This window comes from Strongylocentrotus purpuratus, unplaced genomic scaffold (assembly GCF_000002235.5).
Source record: "Strongylocentrotus purpuratus isolate Spur 01 unplaced genomic scaffold, Spur_5.0 spur5_scaffold_2, whole genome shotgun sequence".
Classification (NCBI taxonomy): domain Eukaryota; kingdom Metazoa; phylum Echinodermata; class Echinoidea; order Camarodonta; family Strongylocentrotidae; genus Strongylocentrotus; species Strongylocentrotus purpuratus.
Window position 1 is genome coordinate 19,680,876 of NW_022145605.1, and position 22,185 is coordinate 19,703,060.

The window sequence follows — 22,185 nt, forward strand, 5'->3', positions numbered from 1 at the left end:
TGTAATTATTCCTCAATAGCATGTTGTTAGGCAAAATATGTATCACTTCAAGTTGCAATTGATTCCAAAGGGTAGATAATGGTAGATAACAAGCGAATTATATAAAACACGATTATTATTGTTAGATCACACTATAGGTAACTTGTATTTACAGGGGCAGGGTTAATGGCATTGTATGATCGGTCTTCAGGTACAGTGATTAAAAAAACACCCTTTTCTGTTCTTCCAAGTCGGTTTTAAGCATGCGTATTGTTGTGTATGATGGAGCTCTCACACTCTGCCGTGTAGGCCTACCGTCCACCTGCCGGGCTATTAAAAAAAAAAAAACAGAGTACAGAACGTTGGGTTTTGAGCGAACTTGTCCCCGGCCGCAAAAAAAGATTCATAAAATTAATCTTTTCACCGTTTCGTTGCCATCTTCTGACCGTTCTCACCGGGCGCATACCGGGTGTTGAACGTGCTTCTACCGTCTTCACCGCCCAGATTGACTTTTGTTGAAAATTTTGGCCGTTTTCATACCGGGCCCATACCGGGTCTCGAACGTGTGCACCGGGTTTGTAGCAGCCACCTACCCGTCACTTAGCGTCCCCTCACCGCTCGGAGCGTCCTGTGAGCGAGTCCCCGGACTGCTGACGTCATGACACGACTGCCATAAATACCCCGATTTGAACGGCAACGGTCAGTCCGCTCTCCATTTTTCATCACCGTTCTGTAACGGGTTATGAGCGTGTTGTGAACGTGTTCATACAGTGTGACCGTTTTCATAACGTATTCATACCGTCCTCATACCGTTCAACACCGTCCTCTTGCCGCTTACTTGCGGCCGGTGCCAGCCGGCCAAAGTTTTGAACATGCCCAAAACTTTCGCCGGGTCCCACCGGGTGTAAATAAGCGCCAACGCCCTATTAACGTGTTGCCCGCTCTGATAACGAACCACCGTGTGCCCTCGCCGTTCTCCACCGTCCGCAGACATTTTCGCGCACGGTGGCACACGGTAGGCCTACACGGCAGAGTGTGAGAGTCACTTTAGTACTTTTCTATTTTAGAGTTCATATACAGTGCGTCCCAGAAAAAACGAAACCGAGAGTCATCAATGTTTTATCATAACTTAATGACAATTATAATTAATCAATGACACATATTTGTAAAGCTTAGATCCTCCTCTTTCATCTGATGCAACATATTTCACGCATGAGTGATTAAAATCATTTTGAAGAGAGAGAGAGAACCAAAAAGTCATTTGGCGGACGGTATCTGAATTTCAAAGAGCAAATTACTTATCTAGAAAATTCATTTTCTGCTCTTTCATCTGACACCTCAATCAGGAAAAATGAGCTGGGAATAACAAAGTTCTGTTTGTCTAAAGTAGTGCTTGCATTTTCATAGTTTCATTAAACCAATTCGTTTTCACTAGCTGCCTGCCGTAGCAACAAGCAGAATTGCTAAAAGACTTAACTCCGTTGCGTTGACAATCAGCCATGCACGAAAGACTCCATGCATGGTTGATTGTCAACGAACCGGAGTTAAGTCTTGTAAAATATTTTAATAACAATTTTAAATTTTAAACCATGATTAAAGTGTCTGGTTTACTCGGGTAAGAGGCGTGTCAGCTCCCTTGGGTCCATGGGTTATGGTTATATATTCAGTCGGCCTTATGTGATTGGTTGATTTCACGGTCTTGTGGACGTGGCTTTGAAGACAAGGAAATAATGTCACCTGATAGTTTAAGTGCACCCATAGGTCTGGCCGACGTCAGTTGTTATTCACAGTTATTCTCTTTTTCATCGCGACACCATGCTAATGTCAGCTCGAGAGAGTCAGCGATGGTTGCCTAACTTTCGAAACTCCTGTCGGCGTAAAGAGTAAGTTTTGATTCTAAAGATATTTTTTAATAATTTTAATTTCATCGTTAGTTATTCAATATAGCAGTATAAAATAGTTTGGTGGTCCAGTCCCAGAGCAGAGGAACCATAACTTGGTGGTCCGTGGCTCGAAACTCAAGTTGATGCGCTAATGCCCTTCAGATAGGACTCAAAGTCGGTTGCTGGTTGCTTAGCTGCAAACGTAAATATTTATAGGCAGTCGGGTGGACATAAATTATCAATTATCAATTACCTTTAGTTGGTTTTTGCTTTATTTCATGACGTTAATTTTCCTTTAAAGATACTATGTCCTTTTTGCAGCCAACATCGAATTCTATAGAACTTTGCAGGAATTATAAATATGTTATGTATATGTATCTCCTATTTGTGAAATTTAAACATTAGCAGTGTCCTAGTATTCATATTATGCAAGGAAATCCGTTTACCTTTTAGACGTCACTGTCAGACACTATTGAGTGACTGACTGACATTTTTTCTTTGGTAATAACATACATGAAATGAGCTGTAACAGGTACATGATCATTTGTAAACATCAATAACCCACTACTTGTAATGGTCAAAATCAAACTGATTGAATCGTTGTGCAGCACACAACGTACGACCATTCAGTAAAAGGGTCTGAAAATCAGACTATTACCTAGGTGACTGCAAACACTAATCGACAACTCATAGTCATTATTTTCCCACTCAAAGCCATTTTCAAGCCCTTTCGTTTGAGGGAAGTTCTACATCAGTATTGTCTTTCAAATGCCCGTTGGAATTTAACTTTTTCATTTTTTGGCCTGCAAGTGGGACATAGTACTTTTTATTACTAGGTGCTCCGTCAAATGCTCCACGGGCTTCATTTTGTATAAAACAGGGTAAAGATTAGGGTTGCAATTGGGTTTAGGTCAAGTTTAGAGTTGGGTTTGGGATTGAAATTGGGTTTATTTCTGGTTTAGCGTTAGAGTTAGCTTTGGTTCAGGGTTGAAGTTACATTTTGTTAAGACCACGGAGCATTTTGCCGACGAAACATGAATATTATGAAAACGCCAAAATAAAAGTGTCGTAACAAGCTTTCGAATTACAGATTTACAATTGTATTATTATTCTGCCAGTTTTTGGTAATCTATGTATATATTTGTTTTTTCAAGTAAATATATTTACATTTGACAAAAAATTACATTTTACAAGCTCTGCTTTTGAGTGGATCCCTCCATTTCCACAGGTTTGTCTTTAAAAAACATTTTAAAAAAACATTATAATGGATATTTATGTATACTTTCTATTTCATAACTTTTAAACCATGTAAAATATATCGTATTATAGAATATTGAATTGTATATCTGATTTTTTTTGGTCAAAATTACTGTTCTGTTGGAAATGAAAAATAAAAATAAAACTTAAAACTGATTATTATTTTTTCTCTTAATATTTTCACTTTTCTAGAGTGGTCAGAAGAAACGCTTTCCTGTTGGTATTGAACGTTCTTGGATGAGGTATAGATCCTTGTCAGTGCCTGCGATTCTGGTGAGTTGAATTTAACCTCCTCTGTTTTCAAATGTCATGCATACACGGCGTCTCAGAAAAAATGCATCGAGTTTTCAATATCTCTAAGAGTCGGCTTACCGAATCAATTTAAATAAACGTTCGTAGGATCTGCCATAGGAATATAATCTAGAATTGATTTGAAGTTTATGCTGATTTTTTTCGAAAATTTTGTTGAATGGTGGGTCGTAAAAAGAAATGATAAAATCACATAAAAAAATCTTGTACATAATCTTGCGTGTTCTACTTTACTTTATTGTCACAAATTATGTTGGATTATTGAAATTAGTTTTTGTGAAATATATATAATATTTCTATTGTAGATTTTCCTCGCGAATTCTGCAACATCAACACCAATTTAATTTTGCTTGCACTTGATCTAAAATATTTTAGCCCGGCCTCGGCAAATATTCGAAAGTTCGAATTTTTTCTGTGCATTTAAATTCACATTTTCATCATTCAAATTAACATGTTTATCATTCAAATTAATGTGTTATGAACGCCTTTCTTGACGTCTTCATTTAAGCTAGTATGAATTGATCACGGGATAACATAATACTGACGTTCGTACGTCCAAATTCATTTTTAAGCATCCAATTTAGCACTTCTTTCATTCAAATTAGCCAAATTATCTTATCGTTATTGTTTTAAATAATCATCACGTATTACATATGTTTTTTCTTTATAGTGTCTCCTTTTGTAAGAGAATTTGTAATTGTTGTTTAATTACTACCTCTTCTGATTCTACAAACCATTTTAAAGATAAATTATAGCTGTACATGTATATATGAATCTCTTGTAATGCGTACCCTGTGCTGTTTAATAGCCCATATAAATATGTAAAGAATGTAAAATTAGTAGCATATTTTGGGGTGCTGCACCAGTTAGCACCTGCACTGGTGCTCAATCAGCACTGCGAGTGTAATCACTATATGGGCACCCACAAAACAAGAGGGGTGGACCGGGGGCCCTTTAAGAAAAACACCTTCCCCTTCTCATGAATACCCTTTTTTGTTACCTTTGATAAGTGCCCCTATTATCTCAAAGGTGCCCCTTTTCCTTCGTAATAAATGCCCCTTTCCATTCTCATAAGTGACTTTTGTCATCTCTGGTGACTGCACCTTTTATTTTGACACGTGCTCCTTTTTTTTCTCGTAAGTGTCCATTTTTTTATTTGCATGAATGCGCCCTTTTCCTTTTCCGCTCGCTGGCATTTACAGTTGATTCAATTATGTTTCTTAATAAAGATCTCTTCAGTCTTTCATGATTAGAATGTGACATCAGGATTGCTTTTACCTCTTTATAAGATGTATTTTTTCGCACTGCGACCTCACAAATCCTAAATTTTGGTCGCTCGTTCGCATTAAATATTCGGATCATCACACCCAACTGCAAAATATGATGCTTAAGCAATATCTTGGACCATGTAAAGAGAGTAACAAATATTAAATTTATCCCCGATAATCCAATCATAGTGTAAAAAATGGTTTATTCGCGCTTTGAGGTTTCTCTTTGTTAGTGGCCCTTTTTTCCAGCATGTGCCCTTTTTGTGCCCCTCCCCACTTTCGTATACGCTCAGCCACCGCTGCCCAATAATGTTTTTAATAGCCCAACAAGTGCTAAAAAAAGGCACTTTAGATTTTAAAGTGCACAATGAAAACAATAACGGCGTGGATTTTTTCAAATCCGCTTTGATAGAATTAAACATTTAGATTAAATTGTGCGTATAAAATAAAGGGATATTTATCGGTATGTACACTGTCGCTCATAAAGGTGGAATATTTTTTTAAATTGTAATTTATGGAATTATTTTTAAAATAATTTAAAAATAATAGATCTAGATAATAGTATACATTCTCAGATTTTATTGAATAATAATTTGCCAATGTGTGTTTTGCGTGAATGCTAAAGCATGTGTATGCTACTATGCTTATCAACTAGGGGACCTATGCCCTTAAGTCATAAATGACAGTAATGAGGATTAATGCCCCACAAAAGGACACTAATATAGCACATCGACACGGTTTTGATCCTGGGGCCTAACTGTTACGAGGCCATTGCTTTGTCACTGAACCATGACTGTACGCAGCGGGGGCTAGGGTAGGGGGCAGTTTTCATAAATTAAAAAAAAAACAGAAAATGCAATAAATTTTCAATAATTTATTGCATTTAACCCCGGTGCCTAACATTAAAAAAAAATTCTGTGTACCCATGCCTTGAGCCATAATGCATGGCCGTCAAGAGGATTTTTTTATGTTGGGGACCGGGGTAAAATGCAATAAATTATTGAAAATTTATTGCATTTTCAGTGTTTTTTTTAAATTTATGGAAACTGCCCCCTACCCTAGCCCCCGCTGCGTACAGTCATGGTTCAGTGACAAAACAATGGCTTCGTAACTGTGAGGCCCCAGGATCAAAACCGTGTCGATGTGCTATATTAGTGCCCTTCTGTGGGGCATTAATCCTCATTACTGTCATTTATGACTTAAGGGCATAGGTCCCCTAGTTAATAAGCATAGTAGCATACACATGCTTTAGCAGTTCCGCAAAACACACATTGGCAAGTTTTTATTCAATAAAATCTGAGAATGTATACTATTATCTATATCTATTATTTTTAAATAATTTTTAAAATAATTCCATAAATTGGGGTAAAACTAAAATATTCCACCTTTATGAGCGACAGTGTAAATAGAAAGGGGCAGATTAACATTTATCGGTTAAAATGAGTTTCTTTTGTTGCTATTTGCCCCCTAAAGTTCATAACGAAGAAAATTATTATTATTTCTTAAGCGACATGAGCGACATGAGAAGGATTATACCAAATTGGGTAATTTTCGACATTTAAAAAAGAAACGAGGGTTAGTTTGTGAAAGAAAATAAATTAAAATCCTTACATTTTTTAAGGAATTTTTAGAGGAAAAAGTACATTATACAACATATATATTAATTTGAAAGATCATGTTATGAAATTAATTGCTCGAGATCACCTTTCCGTAAGTGCCGATGAATTTAAATGAATTTCGGTACATTATTATAAGCATACTGGATTCCAAGTATTGTAGTTCATTCATTGATAACACGTTAATGGAATAACTCTTCACTTAATATCCCCTCGAAAGAGACATCAAAACATTTGTTTATGTTACCAAACCGGGCTATAAAATGCATGCTTTATCACATTGACTGAAAACACTTCAAAAGTGGCCTGGAAAACATTTATTTTCCCCATGGTTTCTATGTTTGACATCATACTGGTTTTTCTCTCTTTTAGTGAGGAATTTGACGCATGCAACCACCTGTTTGGACGAGCGGTGAACAGTGAAATGAGATCTTTAACCCGTCGCTTCTCAGCAACTCCCAGATGCAACTAGATATCAAATCGACGATATTGTAGAGGGTGATGATAGAACATAGATGGCGTGAATTCTCAACCCAACCTCTTCAAATCGTATTTTAATTGTATAATTTATATTGTCAGATCATTCAATGTATAGTATACTTATTGAGAAATAATGAAATGAAGTGACATTTTTGTTTATTTACATGTACCATGATTAAGACAAGATTGTTTGGGAGATTTATTTTTGTCTCTTGTTCTGAAATTGTACAGTAATGGCGTCGCTTAAACACACCATTTCACGAACTTTGGAGTGTCCTATTTGTTTAGAACTACTCAGTGATCCAAAACAGTTATCATGTTCGCATTCATTTTGTAAAAGATGTCTAGACAACATGCTAGCATGCTCTTGTCAAACTGAAACAGTCAATTCTTTGACGTGTCCGATATGTCGAAGCATAACAGATGTCAAGCATGGCGATGTGATGAATCTACATACAAATGTTCCTCTGAAGTCTGTGGTTGAGGATCTCAGAAATAGCCAGCAGCTCCTTGACTGTGATGTTTGCCAAACGGGTTCGAAGGCGGTGCATTTCTGCCAGGAATGCGGGAAGAACATGTGTAACGAGTGTCTGGAGAATCACAACAAATGGCCACCCAACCTCAAACATACAGTCGTGTTCGTAAAAGATATTAAAGAGCGCAAGTTTGTCGGGAGGAAGGTCGGCAAGGTGCACTACTGCCAAGAACACGACGCATCGGACGGACACCAGAATATCTGCTCTGACGTCTGCCTTACTTGCAAGAAGTTCATCTGTATTAGATGCCGCATGCTGTTGCACGAGAAGGAAGGCCACACTGTTGTAGCTGCCGATGAATACAAAGATTCTTTCCAGAGGAAAATCCAACTATTGCAAGCATCAGGTGAGGAGAAAGTCGCAACCATCAAGACCAACATGGCTGTTATTGAGAGTCAAATGAAGCGCGTTACTGATCACATTGACGGAATATGTGACGAGATCACCAACGTGTATCTAGAATCAGCCAAGAAGTTAAACGAGAGTAAATTAGCATTAGTCGAGCAGGTTGATGCCCAGAAAGGGCCACTATGCCAACGCTTGCAGAAGATGAAGGGTGATCATGAAAGGTTGGTAGCTAGTCTAAAAAGTGCGAGTGTGTTGTTGGAAAGCACCTCGGAGGCTCCTCTGAGTGGAGATGTCATTGCTATTCGTGATTCACTGTCTGGTAAGCTTCAACGTCTGGTAGATCAGGAGGATCCGGACGGTCAGCTTGTTACTGATGTGGGTGATCGGGCAGAGGAGTTGATCTTCACACCAGACCAACAAGACCCCTTGAGCATCGGAAATTTCTGTGTAAAGTATGAAAAGATCCGTAGTGTGAAACTCTCTGGACGAATGAACTCATTGGCTTCTTCGGTTGATGGCCGAATGGCAGTAGGGTATTGTGGAGGAGGGATCGAGTTCGTATCTGAGAATGGGCAATTCGAGCAAACAGTTCTCAGCGATGTCAAGGTTTGTGGAGCAAGATTCCTCTCTGATGGCGGGTACGTTGTCCTTGATGTGAGCAACACCATCACCACGTACTCACCCGAGTGTGTGAAGTCCGATGCATATTATGCGACACTGGGTTCCGATGAAGGCGGGGTCGGAAGCCTGGCTGTATGCAGTATCGATCAGATCTATGTCGGTTACTGCAAAGCCAAGAAGATTCAAGTGTTCCACCCAGGAGGTGGAACTGCTATCAGGGAGATAGAGTGCAATGGTTTCGAACCTAAGCAGGTTACTTGTCTCGATGACTTCCTGATCATAAACCAAGGTACTTCAACGTCGATACTTGGTCGAGGCGGCGTTGTGAAACACAGCGTAAAGAAATCTAACGTGTATCCATACAGTACCGTAACTCAAGACAACTCCATTCTAATCGCATGGGTCAAGCATGACCAAGGGTTGGTCACTATCGAAAAGTTCAACAACAGATTGAAACCGGTGAAGACTCTCTTGTCGGACTACAAGATAGATAAGTCTGAGATTAATTGGTATTACCTCCAGGTTTTCACATCTGGAGTAGTTGCTTTCTGTACTTCAAACAGACTCTACATATGGGCATGTCCACCATAATGGCAAACTGCTTTTATTTGTTTAGTCGATTGTAAGGTTGTAAACTACATCCAGATATTCCGATGTAGTGGAATTGTTATCAACAGACTTTACGATAATTATAGGCATGTCAGCGATAAAGGGAATCAGTTCTGGAATTGTTGACATGGTTAAGTCCATTTTAACGGTGTGAACTACTTCCAGGTAGAATGAGTTGCTTTTTGTAGTCTGCCTGATTCTACGTATGTCCACAATGAAGTGGATCATTCTTCAGAATTTTTGACCCTGTTTGGTCGATTAAAATCTAATGATAATATAATAGTAAACTAGCAGGACCCGCGGAAATCCGCGGGATTCTAGAGGGGGCGGGGGGTGTAAATAGATATATAGAGATCGTCAAGAACTTTATTTGCCATTCAGGCCATTAAAAAAATATACATGTTTAGCGTCCCCGCCCGCTTCCTTTTTGGGGGCCGCCTCCTATTTTTTTATTTATTTTTTATTTTTTATTTATTTAATTTTTTTTTTGAGAGAAAAAAAAACAGCGTCCCCGTTTGCTTCCTTTTTGGGGGCCGCCTCCTATTTTTTTTTTTTTTTTTTTAATTTAATTTTTTTTTTTTTAAAGAAAAAAAACATGAAGAGCACTGCTAAAATGTATTTCTGATTTAAAAAAAAAAAAAAAAATTGTCGGCCGCCATCTTGAAAAATAGCCCCAATGTCAGGGAAAATGTACGGAGCGGCCATTTTGAAAGAAGAAAAAAAAAAAAAGGGCCTCCTCCTTCCCATTTTTCAAAAAAACAGGACGCTAAACATGTTTTTTTTTAAATTTGGCCTTACATAAAAAAAATTTAAAAAACGATCCAACTGTACCGGTAGTTATTCTTTAAGCCACTGGAACTGCGTAGAGTTCCGAAGTGTGGCGTACCGACTACGCAGAAATTAGGCTCGTATTAATGGGAAAATTGTCCCTGTGTAGGTTATGCGTAAGCTGGCGTACAGGTTTGCTTATGGTTGCTTACTGTGTGGAAAACTTTTACTGCTTTGTCGATCTGGCGTAGGGTATAGCGTACTGTTGCGTAGTCATGTAGCGTAGTGTTGCGTAAAAAGGCGTACTTTCTGCGTCGAGTTTCTACGTCGAAAGTACGCGAAAAAAATTAAACATGTTGAATTGTTTTCGTTCATCTTGCGTACCCCTTTCCGTCCCTCAGCATATAGTAACGTAGGCCAGCGAAGTTGGTACGCAACACTACGCAACTCTACGTATTAACCCCACGCCAATTAGTGACCCGCAAGTGTCACAAATAAAGTATCAAAAATATGCTCATCTGACCCTAATTAAATGCCTAAACCCCCCGAGCTTTCGGGGGTTTATGGCCCCTTGAAACCCGTGGACCCCACGCCTATATTATATATACACTCAACTCAGGACCCGCGGAAATCCGCGGGATTCTAGAGGGGGCTCCATTTCAAATTTTTGGGAAATTTTCGGGGGCTACTTTTTCAACTTTCGGGGGCTCTTTTTTCTGGGGCTACTGTTTCATTAATTCATCAAAGGATAGGCCTACACTTTGTTGAGATTTGTTTAGTAGGCTAAGGTTTCAGGCTTCCTACTTCATAATTGCCTATTTAAAAAAAACACAACATTTTTCTAGTTCAATAACTAAGTTTTCATGCATTGATTTGATGCAAGAACTGTAACGTAATATCCCTGATAGCAGAGACTGGTAAATATCACGTCATATTTACGTCTTGTACTACGTCTTTAAGACGACATAACACGACGTCAAAAAGACATGATTTTGCACCCGCGCACGTCGTCACGAGGACGTCATATTTTGACGTGATTTTTACGTCTTATTAGTCAAAGAAAGACGTCTTTAAGACGTCAACTTGTACTATAGGAAGACGTCATATGGACGTCATATTTACGTCTTTTAGTTAAAGAAAGACGTCTTTAAGACGACATAACACGACGTCAAAAAGACTTGATTTTGCACCCGCGCACGTCGTCACGAGGACGTCATATTTTGACGTGATTTTTACGTCTTATTAGTCAAAGAAAGACGTCTTTAAGACGTCAAGTTGTACTATAGGAATACGTCATATGGACGTCATATTTACGTCTTTTAGTTAAAGAAAGACGTCTTTAAGACGACATAACACGACGTCAAAAAGACTTGATTTTGCACCCGCGCACGTCGTCACGAGGACGTCATATTTAAGACGTCAACTTGTGCCATAGAAAGACGTTGTATGGACGTCATATTTACGTCTTTTAGTCAAAGAAAAACTTGTACCATAGGAAGACGTCGTATGGACGTCATATTTTGTCGTGATTTTAACGTCTTATTAGTCAAAGAAAGACGTCTTTAAGACGTCAACTTGTACCATATAAAGACGTTGTATGGACGTCATATTTTCTTTTTAGGTCTTATTGGTTAAATAAAGACGTCTTTAAGACGTCAACTTTCACCCAAGAAAGACCTGTATACGTTGTATGGACATCAAATTTTGACGTGATATTTACACCTTACTGGTCATTTCGATGTACCTTTTATCCTTACATGATCTTTACGTCTTTGTTGTCCTCTAAATAACATCTATACGACCACCTGATCAAGGAAGAAAGTGTAAAAGTCACTTCATGTACACATTCTGAACAATCACACAGTAAAATCAAAGCAACAAATATTGCATCACATAATATATATATACATGCCAAACAGAAAGTAATTTTCATATTTTTAATGTACACGTATATGGTATGAAAATGGATAACAAAAATATAAAATACGTATTTCTATACCTTCTTATTCTATCTAACTTTGTTTTCCATTGGTACAAAATCTTTTCATCACTATCCTGACACTTCTTCCAAAACATGCTGTATAAATACCTAGTGTATTTCTGTCAGTCTCATAATTTATTTTAAGAAAGTTAACAGGCCATCACAAAGATATCTGTTTCGTTATAAATTGTGCTACAAGAAACTATGACATATTGGCTAAACTTATAAGTCTTACGGTTGTGGGAAGCAGGTTAGCAGCATAGAGACTAGGTAAAGCTATACTGATACCCGCAGTATTTTAGTAGACAAGCAAACAGCACACTGGGGAAGTTCCTCATATTCAGCAAAACAGCATAGTGGAAAGCTAGGCATTCATCAGTGCAGCTCTACCTCGTCTCCATGCTGCAAAACCGCTCCTGACAACCCCAAGACTTTAATGCAGATAAAGACTATCACATAAAACAAAAGGTTGTTGGAAAGAATTTCTGAGCATGAAAGATCAATTCTTGTTACATACAAGGGGAATATCTAAGTTCATGGCAAGAATTCAGTATAAAGTATAAAACTATACAATCTAAATCACACACAGGAGAAAAATGGCACAAATGATAAACACATGGCTTAGCTAAGTTATTTCTTACACTCAAAAGGAACAAGTTGGCAGCAAGGGGAACAGGGAGAGCTTCACTGATACCTGCAGAGTTTTCTGATGATGGTTGCTTGCCCGTCAAAACCATGATGTTCACATTTGGCGATACAGCATATTAGAAAACTGTGAAGAAATCAGCTCAACTGTACCTATTCTCTGTGCTAGAAACCTGCTTCTTACGGGCACATGACTTAAATATAAGAAAAGGCATTAGTGGCAACATTCATCTTTATAAATATCAAAAAATTAGTTTTGTTGCAAATACAGAAGCTGAAGTTCAAGTATAAAATGCAATTTATATCAGATAACATTCCCGCCAGTACGATTGGCTCAGTTGGGCAATTCCAAGGTGACGGTGGAATAATTATTCAGAAGATATTTCCCAGTTTAAGATAAAATAGCAAACATGCTGAAAAAGTTTAGCACAAAGAGATATATTCCATTGCTAATGTCACAACATTCATTTGGCAAGTCCCAGGAGTTTCACAAAAGAATTAAAATTTAACTTAAATTTTAACAGCAAATTCAATATACATGTAGGTAAGCCATATTGTGCTTTCAAAATCACAGATACAATCCAAGAATTTTATACTGTTAACTACCAATTTTTTTTCAAACCACAAGGTATTTATGGTTTTCATTGAAGGCGCTACTGTGTGTCACTCTTTAACAGTTAATTCTCCCAACAAAATTTTCAATTTTCCCCAACCGTTTTTCCATGAAAATAAGATATAAAACAGGCCTTTAAAAATCTTTCAACGCCTAAATTTGGAAAAGGTATTGGAGCTAATTCGTTGCTTTGTGATGATTTACACTCACTTCAATTTAATCAAATTATAAAAATATAGTTGGGAGAATTAAGGAATGGATTAGATCAGTTTTCCCAATTTTAATCATCAATAGTGGTCTATTTTTAACTCAAATGTTCAGATTATCTTTAAGTGTACATACAGTATAGCATTGAAGTCAATACCTTAGCACCATTTTCTCTCATATGAACAATGTTACCAAGTCCCTTTAAGGCTCGTTCAGATATGATGCTGCAAAACAAAATCTCAGAGTTTTTTTAATGTTGACATAGAGTTCAATATGCTTTACATTTCTGTATATTATTTTAAAAAAAGAGCTCACTGAATATGCGCAGTCCAAAACATACAAAGACTTGTTGCCATTCGCTTTACACATAAAACCAAACTGCATCATTTTCGAAAATTGTTGGCGGTTCACGTTCCGTATCTGAACAAGTCTTAGTTGCTTAATAATGGAATCGATTTGTATTGTATTTAACTCACTCAATTTTTCTCTATTACCAACTTATATATAATTTGCAACAGGTTTTAAGAACTGATAAGAAGCGGATGGGGGGTGGGGGTGAGCATGAGACTGAGCATATCAAGTCTACTACATTTAAGCATTATGAAACAGGTCAACCTCATAAATAGTAATTACAAATATATGCAAAATACTGGAATCTTTTACTCAAACTGTTATTATGTCAGTTCGTACACCCTGTAATTCATTAAAAGTGTAAGTGACATGAATGGGAATTTCAGTTCCACAGCTTAGCCATTCAGGCTTGTGGCTACACCTCACCTCTCCCCCTCCCCCAATCTCTCTCTATAAATTATAATGAAGTGAAAAAAAAACCTTTTTTCTAGCAGTTTAACTATCGGGTGAGTGTAGATCTACATGTAATTTTGGACATATTCCTCTTCAGCTTGGACTCATGGGTTAGCTTTTGGGTGGAATCTCTGGCATTATGCACTGCTTTCAGATCCAGGGAACATAGACGCAAGGAATTCTAGTGCATGAATAAAGCAAAAAGAAAGGAATACAATTTGAGACAAACTTTTATATATTTTAAAACTGGAACGTAAACAATAAATTAAATAATGAATTATGTCAGAAAAGTACTGCTTGGTAAGATTTATCAGAAATAATTTCTTATTGCTCACAAACATAAAGTCAACACACCTTTGGATTTTAAACATTTGTGGGCAATGCAAAACGTGATTCAGGATTTCGTTTGGTAAATTATCAATACAATTGTAGTTTGCTGATGAGGGCCATGACTCACCAATCGGATTAGTGGAGCCATCGATTTGGAAATATTCCTCTTCAGCTTGGACTCATGGGTTAGCTTTTGGGTGGAATCTCTGGCATTATGCTTTGCTTTCAGATCCAGAAAACATAGACGCAAGGAATTCTAGTGCATGAATAAAGCAAAAAGAAAGGAATACAATTTAAGACAAACTTTTATATATTTTAAAACTGGAACGTAAACAATGAATTAAATAATGAATTATGTCAGAAAAGTACTGCTTGGTAAGATTTATCAGAAATAATTTCTCATTGCTCACAAACATAAAGTCAACACACCTTTGGATTTTAAACATTTGTGGGCAATGCAAAACGTGATTCAGGATTTTGTTTGGTAAATTATCAATACAATTGTAGTTTCAGGGATGCCAGTTAGAATTGATCAGAGGGCCTGAAAAATCACCTAGAATGTGCTAGCTTGTACACAAAAAACCTAAACTATGGTATGAAAATAACTCGCCAGGGCCTGAATTCAGGCTATTGCCTGAAAACTGGCATTCCTGTAGTTTGCTGATGAGGGTAGAATGAAAGCTCCTTGACCTATGCTGAAGGGTAAAAAAACACTGTTTGAAACTCACATAATATTGTCGGTTATTGCAACATACCTGCAGGTTTTAGTGATCTAAAATTAATTGAATTATAAATATATTTGAAACTCATGACAAATAACTGAAATAAGCCTTTCAAATGAAATGAACCATTATGTAGTGTCTAATTGGTCAGTGTCTCAGTGATCATGCACAATATGACAAATAAATGTACAGAAATAATACAAGTACATGTACACATTTACCGATAATGGCTTCAACTGTTTCAAGAGGCTGCTGATCCTTAGGGAAGTAGGGAACATCCACAAGGTTGAGAGAGAGTAGCATTTTCTGCATGGTTTCACATCAATATACTGAGGCCACAATGTGCTTTGAATCCACTTCTTTGACGAAAGATGTTAAAAAAGGATGCCTACAAATAAATGAGAAAATGAATAAAGAACAAAATGAAAGGTTGATAATGTATGCATGTGCAACACATTTACTACAAACTTCTTTGAACAGCCTGTGGGGAAAGAATTTTGTTTACCATTTACAGGTCTAACCGATTATTTCCAGATAAAGATTTCTGTATACGCAGTAGCCTATAAGATAAATTTGCTGTCTAAAGACTATAGAAACGACTTGTTTAAGGTTACATGTTTGTGACACAAGTCACTGCTTTATTCCTCTATGTATCGACACGTAATGCTCAATTTCCAGACATCTGGGCCCGGGCCGGTAGTACACTTTCTCACAGGTTTCACTTTCACTGCAAACCGCTGCACATTACAAGTGCATACCGATGGTGGAAGTTATCTACCGTACAATGAGGAGGTAGATCACTTCACGCAGACTTACGTGCCCCCGCAACCCTCCATCTGTATGCACTTGTATTGTGCAGCGGTTTGCCATGCAACCTGTGAGAAAGTGTATACTACTATCAATGTTTTTCCGAAAAAATACTCCCCCCAAAATAAGAAAATTGACCAGAAACAGGTTAGAAACATAACGACTTTTAAATCATGACCGGCATTATTTGAACATTTCATGAATATTTGCTTGATTTGGGGTAGGCCTAGACCGAATTTTCCGTCTCTTTCGTTCGTTAGCCTCTTATTGGGGTAGGGTCGGCCGGCTCTCTCTTTAGAGACGGAAACCGTCTATACACATTCCCTTGATAACGCCACGGCCATTTCAGGTCGTAGGGTTATGCCCCCAAAATCCCCCAAAATGTCATTTTACCTCGTCCATATCCAATTGTAAATTAGGCCTAGGCTATAATACATCGGTTCCACTTACTAACTTGATTGAAATAATCCGTTTAATGGTCCCTTTTAAGGAAATTATGGGTCAAAATCGACATCCATGTTGAAAATCTTGCAAGCCGTGTTAAACTCTCGCTGCCGGAGTCATCTAAATCAACTCATCCTTTCTAGTCTACGCCGAAGGCAAAATGATTATGAAGGAAAAACTGTGCGCCATCTACACGTTCGTAATGGCGTTAATTTACATCTGATTTAGAAATCAGGAAATTAGATCTAAACAAAGAAAATCGGGGAGAAAATGTCGTGGACGAAAATATGTACATAGCCACCCCCACGGTACGAGATCTCTGGGTTACCATCTGTATTGGGGAATGACAACAAATGTCAGTTTTATTAAAGAAATGACCCAAATCAGATGGTTATTGCTGTCTAATCTAGACGAGTCTACCTAGATCTAGTGCCAAAGCTTTCATCAGTTTGCTTCTCTTATTTTTCTGCTTTCTTTTAGTTTTAGTCTTTTAGAGCAGTTGTATATTCGAGTTAGATTTCCCTTTAAAGCCATGCAGCCCATGTGTAGGCAAATGAGTAAACTGTTTTGCTTTAAATGATGCCCCATGCCATGCATACCTTCAATCAAGACCCTACATAAAAATACATATATGGGATCATACATTCCAAATCTTGTCACCAAGTGTTGAAAGTCCGAGCTCACTATCACTGACATTATAGTGACATAAGATCATACATTGAGTCTACATATCAACTTTTCAGAACAAAAAACAGTAACTATAGATTTATGTACTTTTTGTAAATAAATTAGGTAATTCTAGGACTTACCCATACTGTAAATTTGCAGGAGAAAACGAGAGTATTCAGGAGGACGATACTTGATGCAACGGCTTTTTTACTCTGAATTCAAATACATTACATACACATCGCATAGTGCATGTAGTCCTACGCCTTGCATGCCTTGAGTACTATGCATCTGTACACACACGTACACACTCCCGTTTGAACTAGATGCGAGCATGTTTAGTCTTGATCGATATTGCAGACCTTGGTGCGTGTTAAGATGTTGCACAATCTATAATGACTAATGACATTTGAGGGGGGGGGGGGGGGGGGGGGGGGGGGGGGGGGGGGGGGGGGGGGGGGGGGGGGGGGAGTTGTTCCCTAATTTCAATTCTGATAATTGCCCTATTTACTTTGACTTATGCTCATATTAGATGTTGTAGTCTTTACCCGATTATTATCTTGGAAATGATTAGGTTATTAGAGACGTCATAATGACGTCGTTATAACGTCGTCCTTACGACAAAAAAATATCTTGGAAAAATAGTCTTTAAAAGAGGTCATAATGACGTCGTAATGACGTCGTCAATACGACAAAAAATATATTGGAAAAAATAGTCTTTTAAAGACGTCGTAATGACGTCGTCGATACGACAACAAGTATCTTGGAAAAAATAGTATTTTAAAGAGGTCATAATGACGTCGTAATGACGTCGTCAATACGACAAAAATTACATTGGAAAAAATTAGTCTTTTAAAGACGTCATAATGACGTCGTTATCACGTCGTCAATACGACAACATTACATTGGAAAAATAAGTCTTTTAAAGTCGTCATAATGACGTCGTTAGCACGTCGTCAATACGACAACATTACATTGGAAAAATTAGTCTTTTAAAGACGTCATAATGACGTCGTCGATACGACAAAAATTAGCTTGGAAAAATAGTCTTTTAAAGACGTCATAATGACGTCGTTATCACGTCGTCAATACGACAACATTACATTGGAAAAATAAGTCTTTTAAAGTCGTCATAATGACGTCGTTAGCACGTCGTCAATACGACAACATTACATTGGAAAAATTAGTCTTTTAAAGACGTCATAATGACGTCGTCGATACGACAAAAATTAGCTTGGAAAAATAGTCTTTTAAAGACGTCATAATGACGTCGTTATCACGTCGTCAATACGACAACATTACATTGGAAAAATAAGTCTTTTAAAGTCGTCATAATGACGTCGTTAGCACGTCGTCAATACGACAACATTACATTGGAAAAATTAGTCTTTTAAAGACGTCATAATGACGTCGTCGATACGACAAAAATTAGCTTGGAAAAAATAGTCTTTTAAAGACGTCATAATGACGTCGTTATCACGTCGTCAATACGACAACATTACATTGGAAAAATAAGTCTTTTAAAGTCGTCATAATGACGTCGTTAGCACGTCGTCAATACGACAACATTACATTGGAAAAATTAGTCTTTTAAAGACGTCATAATGACGTCGTCGATACGACAAAAATTATCTTGGAAAAAATAGTCTTTTAAAGACGTCATAATGACGTCGTCGAGAAGACAAAAAATTTCTTGAAAAAATTAGTCCTTTAAAGACGTCATTATGACGTCGTTATCACGTCGTCAATACGGCAAAAATTAGCTTGGAAAAATAGTCTTTTAAAGACGTCAAAATGACGTCTTTATGACGTCGTTAATACGACAAAAATTATCTTGGAAAAAAGAGTCTTTTAAAGACGTCATTATGACGTCGTCGAGAAGACAAAAAATATCTTGAAAAAATTAGTCCTTTAAAGACGTCATTATGACGTCGTTATGACGTCGTCAATGCGACAAAAATTATCTTGGAAAAAATAGTCTTTTGAAGACGTCATAATGACGTCATAATTACGTCGTCCATACGACGTACGACGTGTTTACCACTTTACGACCAATTTATGACGTCTTTAAGACGTCAGTCTGCTATCAGGGATAGACCCTAGATTGTGATTATTTCTGACCATGAATTTCGATAATCATTTTTCAAAGTAAAATTTTCACAAGAAAATCAGACAGTATAGTTTAAAAACGTAGACATTAGTAATACTTTTACTAATTCTAAGCTCAGGTTTCGTAAATCTATTCACGAAACTATATTGAAATCGCGGCAATAATGATGCAAACCAACAGATAACAATTTCAAAGTGTCAAATCTCTTCGACTCAAGCTCAGCTCAGCTGAACTCACACACACTCCAGGAAGGTCAACACCGGCGCCGCAGGCGTCGGACGCCTACGGTGCGCGGTGCCTGTGTTGGAGCTTCCTGCAAGCTCATCTCAACTCTCACACACTGCACAGCAGCACTGCACTGTGTGTTGACTGAAGGCAGCTTGCGACTAAACTGTCAGTCCAATGGTTTTCTTGTAAAAACTTTCCTTTAGAAAATGATGATCAAAATTTTATATACATGTCCGTAATAATCACAAAATAAGCTTTGATTTCATACCTCCATTCACGAAAACTATATCAAAATCGCGGCAATCATGGTGGAAATAGGTCTCTAAGTTTGGACGTCGACGGGAATTAGCCCCGTGTATCTCTCGGGCTTTTGCAGCTAGTACAAAGCACACCCTATAGCAAGATGGCTTACTCGTGTGTAATCCCGCCCTTTGCATAGAGCAATTAATACGCAACATAATGTGAGTTGCTCGTCGTCTATCGTGTGTCTCTTTGATACGGATGTTATGTTGAATATGCATGAGGTATCTCTGTCGTCACGCATATCCTGCATTATGCATGTCGCGTCTGTTTTCGCCCTGGACGTCGACACGGAGGAGGACCTCGGGCGGAGTATAGCCAATTCCACAGAGTAGACTCTCCCGCGGACGATGGCACCGGGCACGGGTACCCCGAGGGGAGGGTTCATGCAGGAGGAGATAGCCGCACCAGCTTGGGTCGGCGATCTCATTAAAAAACAATAGAATACAAAGGCTGGCGGAGACGTCGCGCCCCCCCCCCCCCGCGTAGCCTTAGCGTATTACTTATATAGAAGGTTGTTGTTCAAAGAGGCCTCGTCAGCATCAATGTTGTTCTTCCTAAAAGCCGACTCACATAGTAGCGGCAAAGATCCAACGAAAGGCGACGGCCGTAAAAATCACAACATTTTGGCGGTAAAGCGACCGCAAAAGGGGAAAATCAAGATTTGCTGACGGGTGGCAACGACCTTCAGCGACAACATGATGGTAAGGGACGAATGGCTGCGGCAGGGAACGGAACGGCCGCTAGCTAGTGATGATATCTCGACGGAGCCCGGCAACAAGGAACGAGGTCTGACGGCTGGCTGCGGATTGACTGGCGGCAAGGAACTGCGGCTGACGATGGGTTGCGGCGACGATGACGTGACTCAGCGGCCGACATCAAAGCCTGTGTGTGTGCGGGTCACTGACGTCACAAAACGTGAAAAATCGCACTAAAAGTTTTAAACCCATCGCAGACTACCGTTGCAATCCCGCAGGTACTCGCAGTTTATAGCAAGCTTATAGCCAGATTACACAGCATACGCAGCATACATTGCATCTAGAAAGTCATGGAAAACCCCTTCTCAATATGAGCTTTATAAGTTAAAGTGGGTTGTCTTGTTTTGAAATGCGTCAATTCCATTGTTACTTTTGTATTGCCCCCTAGGTCATTCCAATTGATGACGTTGCAGTAAGGTTAACCAGTTAATCTGGCCAAATTGTCAAAGTCGTAAGCCTCAACGCTGAATTTGCACTAGACCTTGCAGCCCGTTGCTTGAATGAATTCGCGATTAACCTCATGCGCAGGCTCTGTTGTGATTATGAGGTTACGCTTTTATGGGCAGTTATGCCCCAATCACAACGTCATACCGACTCAACGCGGACTCCAGACCGTCCGGTTCTGTGTGATTGTGGGACTAATCTCATTTCTTGTTTTGTCTATTGACGGTCTGGTGTCGGCTTTGTTGGTTTGACGGAGATTTATGTCACATCGACTCAATATTGACTCCGGACCGACCCGTTCGGGGTCATTTGGATGAATCAATCTCTTGTCTTGTTCGGTCTGGTGTCGGTCTGGTGCTGGTCTGGTGTCGAACTCGTTATTGTGGCAGGGGTCAAAATCACATCGACTAATAATACGGACTCCAGATCGGTTCAAGGTCTCTGAAAGTAATCTCATTTCTTTTTCGCTCTATTGACGGTCTGGTGTCGGTCTCGCTGGTGTGACAAGGGCAATACTTAAAAATAGACCGACAATAAAGCTTTCATTTTATTAACCCTAGTGGCCAAAAATCAAGTCTGGAGTTGGTTTGGTGTTAGTTTGTTGGTGTGACAGAGTGAGACATATAAGTCACATCGCCCAACCGATTTAACACTGAATTCATATCAACTCAAGACCGACTCCGAACTGAACGATTCTTGGCCATTGACGGTAATCTTGATAATGCCTCAGTCACATCGCCAAACCGACTACAGACCGACTCCAGACCGACTATTCCCAGCCAGTTGGTGCAATGTAATTTTTTAAAGTGTGTTGATAAGCTTTGATACTATATTCATAAAGTTTTTATTAAGGAAGAAGGAAGGAAAATGACAGTGTCATAACATATTTGTTGGACGCCACAAGGCTATTTCTTTCCCTTTCTTTTGTTTGTGTTTGTGTTTGTATTTTCTCTGTCTCATTTGCTTTTACTTACTTTACTTTAATACACGATGTTGTAGGTCTAAGCTTGTTCATCGATCCAGGATTCTTTCATGATTACTGCTATTTGTGGAGGGAGGAGGTTGTGTAATTAACACGAGACAATAGACAACACCTACACCGGCTTTTGTCTGTCTATATTACATAGGTTCGAATTAATGGGTGTTAGATGCTCAAAGAGTCAAAGTGTTTATTTTCTCATGTATATTCAATATGTAAACTTGAAATGATATCTTAAAATACACTAATGTTGAATTGTTCAAATAAGTCGGATGTTATATAGCTTTTAATTATAGTATGTAAATATCAATCCTTGTTGAATGTTTATAAAATATCTATTTGTAACACCTGTGAATGATGGAACTAGAATATACCACGTTAACAGAAACAAAAACAAAATCAAGCAATTGTTTATTCTGTCTATTGTCCGTCTGTGTTGGGCTCGTTGGTGTGACTGTGGTATTGTGTCATTT

At 38.4% G+C, this 22,185-nt stretch overlaps 1 long non-coding RNA gene across 1 annotated transcript; it reads right to left on the reverse strand.

Moving 5' to 3' along the window:
* Positions 1-11,597: 11,597 nt before the first annotated feature.
* LOC115926721 lies at positions 11,598-17,227 on the reverse strand. Its single transcript, XR_004065235.1, has 4 exons — positions 17,037-17,227; positions 15,198-15,364; positions 14,382-14,510; positions 11,598-14,105 (listed from the first exon to the last, which is right to left on the reverse strand). It is a non-coding gene; the product is annotated as an uncharacterized LOC115926721 (long non-coding RNA).
* Between the last annotated feature and the right edge of the window lie 4,958 nt (positions 17,228-22,185).